Here is a 15890-nt window from a genome sequence, read left to right on the forward strand (position 1 = left end):
CGCAACTCCCTACACTGCATCCCACAGCTTCCTGCACTGCATGCAAATTTACTATGGTATGTGCATGTAAAAAAAATGGAGGTTGGATAAACGCTTTAATTTTTTTAAATCTCAGATGTACTCTATTTTCCTTATGAAGTGAGGGAGGCAGACAGATGTATGGAAATATGTAAATCACTTTCAGAGAGAAAGTTAATAAATACTGGTTAAGTGGAAAAAAAAGGAATAAAAAAAAAAGAAAAAGGAAATTGTCCAGTAGCGTGGGCAGCTGACTAGTATGTGCCAACATAACATTGTTTTAAAAACCACTTGTCTCATATACATATACTAGTACAGTGCAATTACCCCTGGTTTCGCTCCCGCCTCCTCTCAGCCTCGGTGGCTTGCCGCTCCTCTGAGCTGATTGACAGCCGCTCAGCTATAACCCTACAGGTGAGTTTAAACAGCTCCCACCACGTAGCAGCAATTATGGCTGGCGTCTGTGTGTATACCGTATGGAAGAGAACAATGAATCATCGCCACCCAGCTAGCTGATGAATGATTATTGCTAATGTTCACTGAATGGGAACACAAGTATAGTCATCTAGCTGGAGTAACTGACAAACCACATTATGCTGCTAACTGGATGAAACGACACTATGTGAATTTATTAATAACTTAAGCACCTTAGGAAAAAAAAAACATATTACCAGGATCAGCTGAGCTATAGCGGATGCTGAGCTCAGAGATTACTGGTCGGGGTGACGATTTCTGCAACTGGTCAGGGCGGGATTTCTACAAAAGCCACATAGGCTGTGGCCTAGGGCCTGGGATTAGGCTGTGTGCAGAAGGGGGCACTTCTTCTGTATATGAGCTGGGGGCTGAAAATGTAAAAGGAGGAAAAGTAGGACTGCACCTTAAAGTTAATCGGAGCAGAGAGGGATATCCCATTTAGTCCCGTTTAAACAATACCAGTTGCCTGGCAGCCTGTTGGTTTATTAGGCTGCAGTAGTGTCTAAAGTACACCTGAAACAAGTATGCAGCTAGTCTTGTCAGATCTGACAATAATGTCAGAAACACCTGGGGCTTGATTCACAAAGCGGTGCTAACTGTTAGCACGCCTGTGAAAACCCCCTTAGCACGTCTAAACAAGCTTTTCGCGCATAAAACTTTACGCACGCAAAACTTTATGCGCGTAAACCTTTACGCGCGTACTGCACAGAGCACAGGGCGCTCCGCGCGAAGTGCCCATTAAAGCCTATGGGACTTAGCGCGCGTAAAACTTTGCGCGCGTAAAACTTTGCGTGCGCAAAGTTAGCGCGCGCGATCTGATTGAGAAATCCGGTGCTAACCTACTTAGCACCCTGGTTAGCGCGTCTAAAGACTTTAGACGTGCTAAGTAGGTTAGCACCGCTTTGTGAATCAAGCCCCTGATCTGCTGCATGCTTGTTCAGGGTCTATGGCTAAAGGTATTAAAGGCAAGTATTAGAGGATCAGCAAGACAGCCAAGCAACTGGTATTGTTTAAAATAAATTAAATATGGTATCCTCCATTATGCATTTATATAGTGGTAACATTTTCAGGATCTCTTCAGGGGCGTAGTGAGAAATCATGGGGCCGGTAGCAAAGTTGTGGTTGGGCCCCCTCATTAGTAACTTCCCTAAGTGTAGCTTGCCAGTTGTAGCACCCCCAAGTATAGGTAGCCACAAGGGCTGTAGGCTGGAGGACCCACCAGTATAGGTATTCAGATGTGTCATCAGCTCTCCTCCCCAAATTAGGTATCCATAAGGACCCCCATTATAAGTAGCCGAGGGCCCCAAATATAGGTACTCAGATGTGAACCCCCCAGCCCCCCATGTATAGGAAGCCATAACCCTGTGCTTGTATCTGCACCTTGGGGGAGGGGGGTTCCATGGGACTTCACAAGGGCCTGCAGCAGACTCCCATTTACCTATGTACAGTGAGCCCCCAGTGGCTACAGGCCCCATAGACGCTACTATGGTGATCTCTATGCCACTGGATCTCTTTGCAGAGTAATGTACAATAGTCTCAAGGATCAGCCACCCCTCTAATCAAGTCACACAAGGTAGAAAGCAAAAAACAGAGTGACAATAATCACCATCAAGTATAAAACATAACTTTTAATTACAATATTCGTTAGCAGTCAGCTGGCTTCAGCCACGCCACTGGCACATCGTCATCCATGCTGCAGCTATGACTACTTTTTATAATTACCATTTCGGCTTCTGGCTGACTAGACAATGGACTAAATCCCATATCTTATGTTTTTAACCATGTTTTGTCACAATCTGTGAATTGGCAAAATTGTGCCTCTGAAGAAGCGACCATTCTAAAGACCACGAAACATGCGTTAGGCGATCTATGGTAAACTAACGTGATTCATGGACTTTTTACTGTTATATCATGTCTGACCACTAATGAATATTGTAATTAAAAGTTGCATTTTACACTCTGTTTTTTGTTCTTTACAGAATACACTAAATAATTTATGTCACTAACTGTCCCAGAGGACAGTGACACTATAGTCATTGGCTGATAAACCTACCATAGTCTGTGAAGGGGGGGCAGTAAACCTAGTTTGGGATGTGGAAGGTATTATGGATTTGGATACAAACAGTACACACTCACAGGTGTCTGTCAATAGTCACAACTTTTATTGGAATACAAAAGGGTAAAACCCTGCACAATAATAAACAGCCTAGGATAAGTCTTGGTGGGAGGGGCTATGCAGCAATATATAGATACCGGAAGTGTTTCTCAGAATCAGAATCAGTTTATTCGCCGAGTAAGACAGGTACTATATATATATACCCGGAATTTTTTGTGGTACACACGGCATGGAAAAGTTTGTTACATGTGAAAGGGGCATTTAGACAATAGACAGACAGAGAATGCAAGATAATAATAATAATGACATCTATATTGTTTAAGCAACAGCGAGATTACATAACAGGTATAACTAGATAGAGGGTGCAACTTGATTTGGGCCGCAGTGCGAGACTATCGTGTTTCGCGAGGGTGGTAGCTCGAGTTCAGCAGGTGGACGGTTGGGGGAAAGAAAGTACTTAAATGTCTGGTGGTCTTGGTGGGGATGGATCTGTAGCGGCGACCCAAAGGCAGGCGGTCAAAGTAGCGACTGCCGGGGTGGGAGGGGTCGTTCCGTATTTTATTTGCTCTCGACCACAGTCTAGAGGTGTTTAGGAGGTCCAGAGGTGGAAGGGATGACCCAATGATTCTCTCTGCAGTATTGATTACCCTCTGGAGCTTGAGTCTGTCACTCGCAGTGGCGCCTGCATACCAGACGACTATGGAGGAGCAAAGTAAAGACTCAATGGTGGCAGTGTAAAAAGTTGTCATCAGTTCCCGCGGCATCCCAAATTTCCTCAGCTGCCTCAGGAAGAATAGCCTCTTCTGGGCCTTCTTCTGAACCTTGGTGGTGTTCTCCGTCCACTTCAAGTCGTTGGTGATGGTGGTACCTAGAAAACGGACACTCGACACCCTGGAGACGTCGGTGCCTTCAATGGAGACTGGGTCGGGTGTGTGGGGGCGCCTTCTGAAATCCACTATCAGCTCAACTGTCTTTGCTGCGTTGAGTACAAGCTGGTTGTCCTTGCACCACCTGGAGATACGTTCAATCTCATTCCGGTATGCATGTTCCCCGTCGCTGCCAATAAGTCCCAGGATGGTGGTGTCATCTGCAAATTTAATGACCTTGACCGAGTTATCAGATGATGTGCACCTGTTTGTGTAAAGGGAAAACAGGATTGGGGACAGTGCGCACCCTTGCGGGGCACCTGTGTTTGTGGTTCTTTCCTGTGAGGAGCAGCTGCCAAGCTTCACCAGTTGCGTCCTGTTTGTGAGGAAGTTCTTGATCCAGCAGCACAGAGTGAGGTCAAGACCAAGTTGCAACAGATTGTCATAAAGGATGCTTGGGCAGATTGTATTGAAGGCCGAGCTGAAGTCTGATGTGGAAACCAGGATATTTAAAATTAAAGGGAACCTAAACTGAGGAGGCATTCAGCCATATGTTGTTTTAGTTATTTTATTATTATTATCTCTTACAACAGCACAGTTCCTGTTATCTGGAACTCAGGCAACTGTAAGTCTCAACTAACCGGCATGCCTAAGGGTCTAACGGGGGCTATGCTTTGCGGGTTTTGCTGGGGTTAAAATAGTTACTGAGCCTCCGGCGCCATCTTCTAACCTTCCTGTAGCTCCTAGTGTCTTTCCGGCGTCCGTGCACGGCTCTCGGTGTGTCCCATGACCCAAGGTGGGTCGGCGGTCACGCCAGGAGTACACCAGAAAGCCACTAGGAGCTACAGGAAGGTTAGAAGACATCGCTGGAGGCTCAGTCCCCGTTCATTGCTGAATGGGGCGGGGGGGGATGTTTGCGCATTTATTGGCCAGTTGCTTGAGCACGTGTATCCGGCATCAGGCGATCCCCACCGATGCCAGATACCAGGGACTTTGTTGTATTACTATCTCTTGATGATGATGATCTCTGGGCACCTCCAAATTCCCAGTTTCCATTTGCGTGTGTTTCATATGATGCTGATATTTATGTACCAAAGCCAGGCAGTACTGAGGTGCGGAAGCTGAGAAAGCGCATACCATCTCTCTCTTTCGCTCGTTCTATAGAATGAATGTAGGTACGTCCGTCCGTACGCGTATGTGTGAATGTTTGCATGTAAAGCCAGCAAGCCCAGAGCTCCGCTCGGTTCCTCGTACTGTTTCTCCAATGAATAATTTAGAAGCTGAGCGTTAACAGACTTCTCAGCGTTCTGCCTAAGCTCTGTTAAGCAAGTTCTTCATATGAAGTCTAAATCAAACCGCCGCCTAAGGCTTTCTGCCACGTGTTCCCGCTATTAATAATTAACCTTTTCAAAATGGAGCGGTTTCCAGACACAGTTGCCAGATTTCACTTTTCAGCATACCTACCTGACTTGGAACGGTCTGTTTTTTTTTTTCTTCTTTGCGTTACGCAACAATGGAAGCGCGAGCGAGGGTTTTGATCTAGTGAAGTGCAGTCACAATGAAAAGAATTCTGAAAATGCCATGAGTGACTTTCCGTAACCCTACGCAGACTCTGAGCGGAACGCGGGTCTTTCACGCGCCTCCGACTTTCATGTTTAACGCCTGCCGTTCCTTCTTCTGCTCAGCGCTAAAGCTTTCCTAATGTAATAATAAGAAGGGGATTGGAAACTCTTACTTAGCTCCTGAAATGTAACTAGCGCCTATCACTTTCCTTCCAGCACAGGTAATGGCGCTGTCTGTTCTGAGCCATCCAACTCTCATATTTAAAGTGAACCCAAGGTGAGAGTGATATGAAGGATGCCATATTTGATTCCTTTTAAACTATACTAGTTGCCTGGCAGCCTTGCTGATCTATTTGGCCGCAGTAGTGTCTGAATAACACCAGAAACAAGAATGCAGCTAGAATTGATTAAAAATAAATAAATATGGCATCTTCCGTATACCTCTCACCTCGGGTTCACTTTAAAGAAACTCTGTAACAAAATTTTAAGCCTTATTTCTTCTATCCTATATGTTCCTATAGCTGTTTTAATGTGCTATGTCTTACTGCAGCCTTTCCTATTTGCACAGTGGCTGTATTATCTCTGTTATATGATCTAATCTTCTCTCCTCTGTGGGGCTGAGGCAGTCAGGCTGGAATGTGCTGTGTTGCTTGTGATTGGCTAGAAGCTATACACACCCTCTCCAGGCCCCCTGCACACTCTGTATGACTCACACACTGAGCTACTCTCAGCCTATCACTTGCCATGTCTTTTGTTTGTAAACACTGCATACAAATTGGCAATTACAAGCCAGGATTGCAGCAGGGAGAGGCAGAATCAGCACAGAGGGGCCCAGGAGAACTTAATGAATAGAATGGTATGCTTTTTATTGTAAGAATTTTACAGTACACATTCTCTTTAAAGGGCACTTAAACAGACACTAAATCTATAAAGCTACACACACCAGCATATGTATTATGGGGTCCTCATACTTACCTGGAGTACATATTGCCATGCCACCGCATGAGTTGAGCACCGGGTGATGCCGCTTGTAGTAAAATATTGTAATTTCATTACAGACATTTCATTTACTGATATTTTACTATGTAGTACCCGGCACCCATTCTCACTTAAACCCTCACAGGGCGTCCTGGGAGCCTGAGTGCTGCTCATCAACCTGCTAAACAAGCTGCACAGGAGGAGAGTCGAAGGCAGGAGAACCAGTGCATGATGGGTGTAAGGGCTCATACACACTTGAGCGTTTTGCCGGCGATTTCGGCAAAACGCTCAAACGCTAGCGCTTTTCAAAACACTAGTGTAATTAAAGTCTATGGGCCCGCTGTTACTTGGGCGATTTGCGCTAATTGCCGCAAATGCCCAAAAACATGAAACGCAGATGCGTCGCCTGCACCATTTTCAGGTGATTTCCCGGCGATCACGTTTCAGTGCTATAGAAGCGCTAAACGCGATCGCCAAAAAATCGCCAAGTGTGAACTGCGATTTTTTGGGCGTTAACCATCAAAAATCGCCAGAGCAAAACGTTAGCAAAAGCGCTAGCATTTTGCTAACAGCAAGTGTGAATGGTCCCTAACACACGGAAGGAGGAAGCAAGATACAGGACTCTGAGCCAGCGGCTGGATAGGGGAAGGTTTCTGGCACGTCCTGCGCCTGCTTCTGGGGGACATCTTGCTGCACCATATAAGACGTGACTTTCGTCCTACTTTGGGGGAAGAAAAAGTGGCGTCTTATATTCCGAAAAAAACTTAAATAAAAGGTGAACTCCGATCTGTGCAGAGAAAACCTTAATAAGCCTTATAAAAAGGCAGAAGCAGGCAATATGATATTCATATTCTCTCGCGGAGATACTAGAGGATTCTTTATTGAAATTTGTATCCTGAAAGGGATAAATACAGTTGTTCTTCTAAATGAAAAAAAAACACACACGCAAAAAAAAAAAAAAAAAAAAACATAAGCGGAAAGCAAACAAAGAGAGATAACCCTACTTACAGGAGCTTACAGTGTAATTAATGCCGCTTAATCTGCCTGTTCACAATGCTTTTGTAGGGAAATTCAGCTGTACAAGAAACAGGCAGGAATACGGAGGGAGGAAACATTACCAGTTAGAGCCAGACGCGTATCTACAGGAGTGCACATGGGGCAGCTGCTATAGGCGCCCCTTGCCGCTCACCTGGGGGGGCGCATCTCTGAACAAATAAATCACCCCTCTCCATCAAGTCCGAGCACCTCCCCATGCTCCTTCCCACAATCCGCAGCCGCCAGCGCTGTACACCCTGCCTGGAGGAGAGGTCTGACACACTTACAGTGTCGCACAGCATCCTGTAAGCTTCTCTCGTTGTCCTGGCAACATCGGCAACTTCCAGCACAGAATGCAGAAGTGGCTTCCCTTCATCTCTCCTCTATCCAGGAAGCTCAGCAGACAAGCAGTGGAACGCAGGGAAGGACAGAGCAGAGCATGTGACGTCACCTCCTTCCCCCGCTGGACTGTGTGCAGTGCCAGTGAGTGACTTGCTGAAGTCAAGTTTGTAAGCTGCTGCAGGAATCAGGGTAAGGGGACAAAGATTGATGTGCCAGCACAGCGTGTAGCCTGTAATTATCTGCAAGACTGCACAGAAGGCTGTCTGTGAGGCTTCACTAGTGATTAGGCTGATATCCCCCTCTCATCACTGTCCCTCGGAGGGGCCGCACACTCACACCCACACAGTCATTCAAAACTTTTATTGCACACAGTGTTAATTTGTTTCACCACACTGTGTGCTAAGACTGTTTGCATCCACAGCAGTACGTTTAACTCTTTATTGTCTTATTTCTTTTCCACTGGGGCTACTGGACTGGCCCTTATAAATCCAGGACAGCTTACTATTTCATCTCAGAGCTGAAGCTAAGTTAGAAATCAAACTATAAGTTAGAGATGAACTGTAAAAACCCATTATTATAAAATCTGTTCTGCAGGGCAACAGCATCTGCTGGCCACTAGAGATGTCAGCGAATGGTTCGGGAACCGTTCGCTGGCGAACACCTCACCCTGTACTACTTCCGGGATGCTATGACCCGAAGTAGTACGGCTGCGCTGGGCCGGCGGTGCGCATCCTAGATCCCGCGCCTGTTGCCGGGCACTTTCTGCGCATGTGCGTGACGTCCCGCTCATGCGCAGAGAGTGCCCGGCAACAGGCGCACGATCAAAGACACACACCGCCGGCCCAGAGCAGCCGTACTACTCCAGGTTATAGCGACCCGGAAGTAGTAGCGAACGGTTGGCCTACATCCCTACTGGCCACTACTTTCCCACTGTCCCACATTTTATTTCAGTTACAATTTCCATGCTATAGCAGGCCCAGGCTTTCCCACATTTTAATTCTTACAATTTCCATCCATTCTAGAGCAGGCCACTGCTTTCCTATAAGTTCTGGGATTTTCCCAGAAATGAAATTCTGTGGGTAAGCACTGCAGTGGCCTGCTGTAGAATGGATGGAAGTTTGTAAGAACTACTGAAATGTGGGTAAGCAGGAGCCTGCTGTAGTATGGAAACTAAATGTGTGTCCTAAGGTTCCTTGCAGTTGAAAATAATTGTTCATGTGAGGTCTTTTACTTACCTGGGGCTTCCGCCAGAATCCACGCCCTGAAGTCTTGTAGTTCTCTCGCTCTCCCTGTAAACTGTATAGACTACTGTGCATGTGTTGGCTTGGTGGCGAGGCACTTTGATTGCACTCCTGTAAAGTGCTATGTACAGGTGCAGAATGCTCCCAGCCACAGGAGTGCAATCAAGTAGGCATGCCGCCAGGCTAGTGCATGGGTTAGTATTGCATGACCTAGCTACGTCACACACCTTACCGGGCCAGAGCGGACCAAGGATGAGGACCAGTAGGTCAGCGAGGAAACTACGAGATTGCGGAGGCCCCAGGTAAGTGAAAGAGTGTTTTATCTGGTGTTATGGAGGGGCGCAATTTCAGTGCTTGCCATAGGCGCTATTTTCCCTAGATACGCCTCTGGTTAGAGCTTTGGTGCTGCATGGGTGATTGAGCCTAGCAGTGCATGACCTGAGATCACCCTTCCTTCCTACCACTCCCCTCCCTCCCGAAACATGAGAGGAATTCTGGGACAAACCACGCTTAATCTGCCTAAGAGGACACTGGCAGTAGTGATGATCGGGATGTCAGCCTTTCCATTTGGCGAGGCACATTGTTTTCACACATTCATTGCTGGTAATTATTGTCTGAAGGCAAAATGAAACTGCAGTGCTGATGATTCCAGTGATATATCACCCCATGTGAACAAGGAGCAATTCTCCAATAGATGCTTTCATTTATTGTCAGTAGGGATGCTCATTCGGATTCCTGCGGAATTGAAATTTCCACAGAAATCCTATTTACCGCCACTCTGTAATTTTGGCCCAATCACAGAACTTGTAAGCATTGGACCAATCAGAAAATTCAGAATTTTTCTGCAAAAATCGGACCACCGCAGTAATTTTAGACCAATCACAAGACTGATTTTCCATTTTTCCGATTTCCATTTTTCCGATTTTTTTTTCTTTTTCATTTTTTTTTTAATTCTCTGATGCAAAAGATGACCAATTACACCTCCAAATTCAGAAATTGGTAAAATGAAAAAATCGGAAAACCAGAAAAACGGAATTTGGGAAAACCGAAATCGGCATTGTCAGAAATGGGAATTTCTATGGAATCGGAAATGGGCATCTCTGACCATGCCTAATTGTCAGTGATCACTTCTCCCCACTGTTACCTTCGATCCTCCAGTACACTCACAACGGGTGAAGGTAACAGTAAAGGGAGGGCTCCTCAGCAGAGTAAAAACAAGTGGTTTTATTAAAACAACAATTCTTCCATGAATAAAACAACCACGCTACTCACATCTGGGGTCCTAAACCAATTAGGACCCATATGGTAAGCTTGCCTTTCACTCAGACGTCATACAAGAAATATTGCTAATAGTTTCCCATTTGCAACCTGACCAGTTTTGCCTCCCGGTGTTGTGAGGGGTATTACCTTTTCCATTTTGGGCGCCACATTGCTTTCACACATTGTTTACTGGTAAACGGATGATGGTAGGCCAATGGTAGAGTTCATATTTACATTTCCAGAGCCTATAGATACAGAAGCATGGCCTGGTGCTCCTCAGTTGCCACACTTCTAAGCCATACCGTTTTTGTTGATAAGGAAAGATAAAACTTGCTCTAAAATGAATATCATCATTGCTTCCCTCTCCCTCATTTATATACATTTTTGTGACATTTTTTTTCTTCCTCCCCCTTATTATAACACACGCTACGCTTTAATATTTCCCCCAAACCTGTTACATTTGATTGTTCCAAAATTTGACAATGACCCAGATGTTTTGCATCTTATTCACAATCCCTGAAACCTGCTATGAGAACCTCACATTTCTATGCACTACTTTTTTACTTTTAGCTCCATTGTTACAGTTTCTAAATGAAAGTGGCAAAAAATAGAGGGACATGTGTGTCTGCTTCTTTTTTTAAAAAGAAAAGAACCAGCTACTATATACTCAAAAAGACTGCTCAGACCCTTGTATATAGAAAATATAAAATCAGTTATTTTATTAAACAGAGTACAAAAGAGTGTTTAAAAACAACATGGGATGGCCACCCCGCCACAGACAACCATGAGTCACTCCGCATATATACCCACACACCACGGCTGTGATAGTATGCACACCAGGGACTGTTAAAGTATCAGATAAAACGCTCACAAGGTACAGTCTCCAGAACGTTTCCACAGAAAGTATTCCTCCACAACAAAAGGATTAATCCTGCAAGCTCAGTTGGTGGTTTCAGCACAGCAAATCAGGGAAGCAAAAAGAGCCTTATGCAAAAGGGTTAGTCCTGCAAGCTCGGTTAGTGGTTTCAGCACAGCAAATCAGGGAAGCAAAAAACAGGGCTTTATGCAATATAAGTTCATAGCACAAGAATGGCAGTCGCCACAACAGCTGTCATAAGCATTCCCATATGCATAGTACAGTCAATGAAATCTCACCACACCGAATCTTGATGGTTGGAGCTGATATTGAAAGCGGCTGGTGCTGGCACACGTGTGGTGCGCTGGAACGATGTCCACCAGGAGCGTGGGTAGAGCAGAGCGGCCTACAGCAACGGGTCCTGCCGCAGATGCCCAGTTAGCTATGGTGGGCCGGATGCGGAGCGGATGGATTTCGCCTGCTGGATCCCGCTGTTAGGTGGCTGGGGCGGTGCGGCGTCCCATGTTAACCTGCTTGACAAGATGGTTATGAAGAGTAGTGATGAGCAGAATCGTAATACGCAATAAAGCATCGTAATCGTACTGCGACATTTCGGGAAATATCGTAATTCATTTTGTAGTCAATTGTTATGATTTATAATTACGCATGAATTTTCGTGTAATTTCCTGCCAACGTTGGCGGGGAATAACAAAGCCTTCCTACTTGCTATTGCTACCAAAATTGCTACATATGTTAAGAATAGTGGGTACAAGTTGCAAAAAGAATTGTTCAAAAAGATATTGTAGTTTTTGAGAAAATCGATTTAAAAAAAAATGGTTTTTAAACTGTAATTTTTCTGGGTTTAAAAACCATTTTTCTTTTCCTTTTTAAAATCGATTTTCTCTCAAACTATAAGGTCTTTTGAAAAATCATTTTTTTGACTTGTACCCACTATTCTCCTTAACATATGCAGCAATTTTGGTAGCTATAGCACATATGAGGGCTTTGCAATTCACCACCAAATTCGGCACAAAATTGCGTGTAAATTCATGTGTAATTATGAATGCTTATACAAAGTAAATTGAATTACGAATTTGTAATTACGTATAGGCGTAATTGCGAAAATGTATGCGTAATTTCGCGTAATTAGTAGATTACTATCATCACTAATGAAGAGTGTGTAAGTGACTCCGGATTCTGTGGTACTTTTAAAGGCTTAAAGAGAAGCTTGTTTTCTTTCCTGTGTGGCCCATTGTGCATGGACTATCCTTTTTCAGCTTCCATAGAAGGTGGGAAATAGCAGGAAATGATGGGTTCTCCTTAGCCTGACCTGCTTATCCAAACTGTGGCTCAGGGTCCACAACACAGACCCTGACTGTTTTTTTTGTAGCCTGCCTCTCCCCATACAACCTCCCCATCAGACTTTCTAACTTTTTTTTTCAGAGAATGTACAGAAGCTCTGGTCCTGGCCTGTTGCCCTCCCCAGAAATCCCTAGCTGTTACAGCTATATTTCAGAATATTGGGTAGGATGTGAAGACAGCCCTTAGCAATCTGCCGGCATAACTCAATCAGTTCACATGCCCTGGGATTATTTATACAGTGAGGCAAGCCTTGCACTTGCCTATGGGGTCCTTCAGGGGTTTAATAGGACACCAAATGCTTCTTATGAGAGGGTGTCTTGTAGTGAGCTGCATCTTTTGTTGACTGAGCAAAGGTGAAGGAAGTAACTAGTTTACCAAGGTAACCTGCATGTTTTGATTATATATTGAATAAATGTTGAATATATTTATGCCCTTATTATGGAAGAGGTCACTGACACTCTTTCATAATAGATATTTGGACAAGGGATGGACTTTGCAAAAGCAGTTGGCATTGTCTCTCAAAGACGAGCGTTGTTGGTTAGCATGGAATAGTAAAGAGAACTTGCCTAAAACTGTGTTCAGGCAGCTGTGACGAATGATATGCACTCTAACTGAGCCTATACTGAAAGTTATGTACCACAAGGTTTTGCTTCGGACCTTTAATATTTAATTAGTTCATAAATTATGTTAGGATTAAAACTACCATGTCGATATTTGCAGATAGCAAAATACTGCAGTTTCATAGAATCCATTGGAAATGTCTCTTGTGTACAAGGTGACCTAGATAAACAAAATTATAGCCAACAAACAGCACTTAACCCATTCTTGTACAGCCTCACAGAGCTGCCCACCCAAACAGTACATAACCTCTTCCCTGCCCTTGCAACACTGCCTATCCACCCAGAATCTAACACTTTCTCTACCTGCACAACCTCAGACAACTGCACACCCACTCAGCAATCAATGCGTGTGTTTAAGAAGCTGATTAGATTAGTTTAAATGTGTCTGTAAACACGTTTCCCTGTGTGTTAAAAGAATTGCCATGCATTGTTTTATCACTTGGATCTACTGAAGTATACCTATCTGTAGAATTACTGAAAAAAACTTTTCTTTGGGATTAAACTCCAAAAACTTCAATTTCAGTAAATACTCTTATATACATTAGAGAACATTTGAAAGCATTTCCAAGCATTTCCTATATTTTAAAAATGTTAATTTTTACTGCACAGAGCAGTACAGGATTGCTTATCTCTGGCTAATCGGCAGATGTAATCATTACCGGCAAGAATCTCTCTGCCTGTGTCTTCACTCTTCTTTTCTGCTGAAATGACTCAGCTGTTGCCAAGGTGATGTGTCTATTCAACAGACTAAGGGAGGCGGGACCAGAATCAAGACACAGGCAGAGAGTGTCTCCCAGCTGGCAATGATTACATTTGCCGATGAGCCAGAGATAAGCAAGCTTGTACTCTTCAGTGAAAGGAAATGTTTTTAAACTCAGGGAATGCTTTCAAATGTTATTTTATCTACCTAAATCTGGCCACTAACGATACAATCTTTTTCATCCAATCTTACCTTTTCTATGTAATACCCAAGCCAATGGGAAGTGGTATATAAATGACTGACTAGTGTGACATAAACACTTGATATCAAATAGTTAGTTCGAAATAGAAAACACTTTTATTAGTACAAATAAACACTAAAAAAGATTAAAAACGCATGGGATGGCCACTCCACCATGCACACACCTCGGCCCATACACACCAGGTGCACCACTCATACAAGCCACTAGTCGTAATCCTTGTTGGTATATTGAGGGAATGATTGAACACAGAGTCTTAATGCAACTGTTGCAAAGCTTGATGAAACAAACTCGTGATGTCAGCCGCTGAGCAGATACACTGCCACACTTTTGAAAAATTCAGATCCTGACGGACTCACAGTAGCATAAGCAGCATCACAGCAGAAGCCAAGCCAAGCAGCATATGCAGTATGCCTAATCAAGCAGCATGTAGTATGTAAGTTTAGGTCTCACCAGTTCCCAGGTCAGGATTCTGTGCATCAGTCACTGTAAGCCATAACTCACTAAGAGCAGTAGGTAGACAGTTCCATATGGACCATCCGATGGCCGATAGTGGATAGTGTGCAGCCGGAGCTGTATGTTTCCGAGGTGACGTTCCCGGGATCAGCAAAGACAGCCTGACGCGCTAGCAGGCAGCCCTACCAGGCAAATGGTATGGCCATGGATCTCCGTGGTGAACTGCAGGGTGGCGTGGCGTCCCATGGAGCAAGCGAGTAGCGGCTTTTCTATGTAATATAAGGTAACTGCCTAAATTATCCATTCAATATATTCACTCAGTTTACCCTTATATTACATAGAAATGAGAAGATTGGATGAAAAAGATTAGATTATTAGTGGCCACCTTGAGAGTAGTTACTGAAATGTTAGTTTTGAGAGTATAATTTTAGTTTAAAAAGTAAAAAAGAAAATCAAATAGAAAAAAAACAAAAACCGTAAAGGCCACTATCCGCCAGTCATTATTTTCAGCATCATCTGATGGTCATTTGCTGACTGGTAGAAAGAGTGACTGGATATTGTAATGGTAGATAGAGTGGCTGGATAGTGTAATGGTAGATAGAGTGGCTGGATAGTGTAATGGTAGATAGAGTGGCTGGATAGTGTAATGGTAGATAGAGTGGCTGGATAGTGTGATGGTAGATAGAGTGGCTGGATAGTGTAATGGTAGATAGAGTGGCTGGATAGTGTAATGGTAGATAGAGTGGCTGGATAGTGTAATGGTAAATAGAGTGGCTGGATAGTATAATGTTAGATAGAGTGGCTGGATAGTGTGATGGTAGATAGAGTGGCTGGATAGTGTAATGGTAGATAGAGTGGCTGGATAGTGTAATGGTAGATAGAGTGGCTGGATAGTGTAATGGTAGATAGAGTGGCTGGATAGTGTAATGTTAGATAGAGTGGCTGGATAGTGTAATGGTAGATAGAGTGGCTGGATAGTGTAATGGTAGATAGAGTGGCTGGATAGTGTAATGTTAGATAGAGTGGCTGGATAGTGTAATGGTAGATAGAGGGGCTGGATAGTGTAATGGTAGATAGAGTGGCTGGATAGTGTAATGGTAGATAGAGTGGCTGGATAGTGTAATGGTAGATAGTGGCTGGATAGTATAATGGTAGATAGAGTGGCTGGATAGTGTAATGGTAGATAGAGTGGCTGGATAGTGTAATGGTAGATAGAGTGGCTGGATAGTGTAATGGTAGATAGAGTGGCTGGATAGTGTAATGGTAGATAGAGTGGCTGGATAGTGTAATGGTAGATAGAGTGGCTGCATAGTGTAATGGTAAATAGAGTGGCTGGATAGTGTAATGGTTAAGGTCTCTGTCTCTGACAAAGGAGACCTGGGTTCAAATGTCAGCTCTTCATATTTTAGTAAGCCAGCACCTATGCAGTAAGGAGTCCTTGGGCGAGACTCCCTAACACTGCTACTGCAGTGTTCGGGAGTCTCGTGGCTGCCTCTCAGGCACTTTGAGTCTGACAGGAGAAAAGCGTTATACAAATACTGGAATTATTATTTTTAATCTCAAGAAAATATTACTTTCTTGTGCCCATAGACTTACATGCATTTATGTGAACATGTGTTTCCTCATATGCAGAAATTTGTTTTCTTATGCCTCATACCTGTAGACTTCAATGCATTTGTGCGGAAATGATGTGAAATTCCATGTGGTTGAGATTGCCTACAAAATTGCAATTATGATCAGAATAG

At 44.0% G+C, this 15890-nt stretch overlaps 1 protein-coding gene and 1 long non-coding RNA gene across 5 annotated transcripts in view; one reads left to right on the forward strand and one right to left on the reverse strand.

The window, feature by feature from the left end:
• The window catches only part of LOC137521742 (uncharacterized), a 29100-nt gene extending 21780 nt beyond the window's left edge, over window positions 1-7320 (reverse strand). Inside the window, exon 1 of the long non-coding RNA XR_011022189.1 lies at window positions 7204-7320. This is a non-coding gene — a long non-coding RNA (uncharacterized lncRNA). The remainder of the gene's footprint in view (window positions 1-7203) is intronic.
• SHANK1 (SH3 and multiple ankyrin repeat domains 1) overlaps window positions 1-15890 on the forward strand; it is a 656518-nt gene that overhangs the window by 241470 nt on the left and 399158 nt on the right. The gene's annotated exons all lie outside the window — the stretch shown is intronic.

Source organism: Hyperolius riggenbachi, chromosome 6 (genome assembly GCF_040937935.1).
Source record: "Hyperolius riggenbachi isolate aHypRig1 chromosome 6, aHypRig1.pri, whole genome shotgun sequence".
NCBI classification, from domain to species: domain Eukaryota; kingdom Metazoa; phylum Chordata; class Amphibia; order Anura; family Hyperoliidae; genus Hyperolius; species Hyperolius riggenbachi.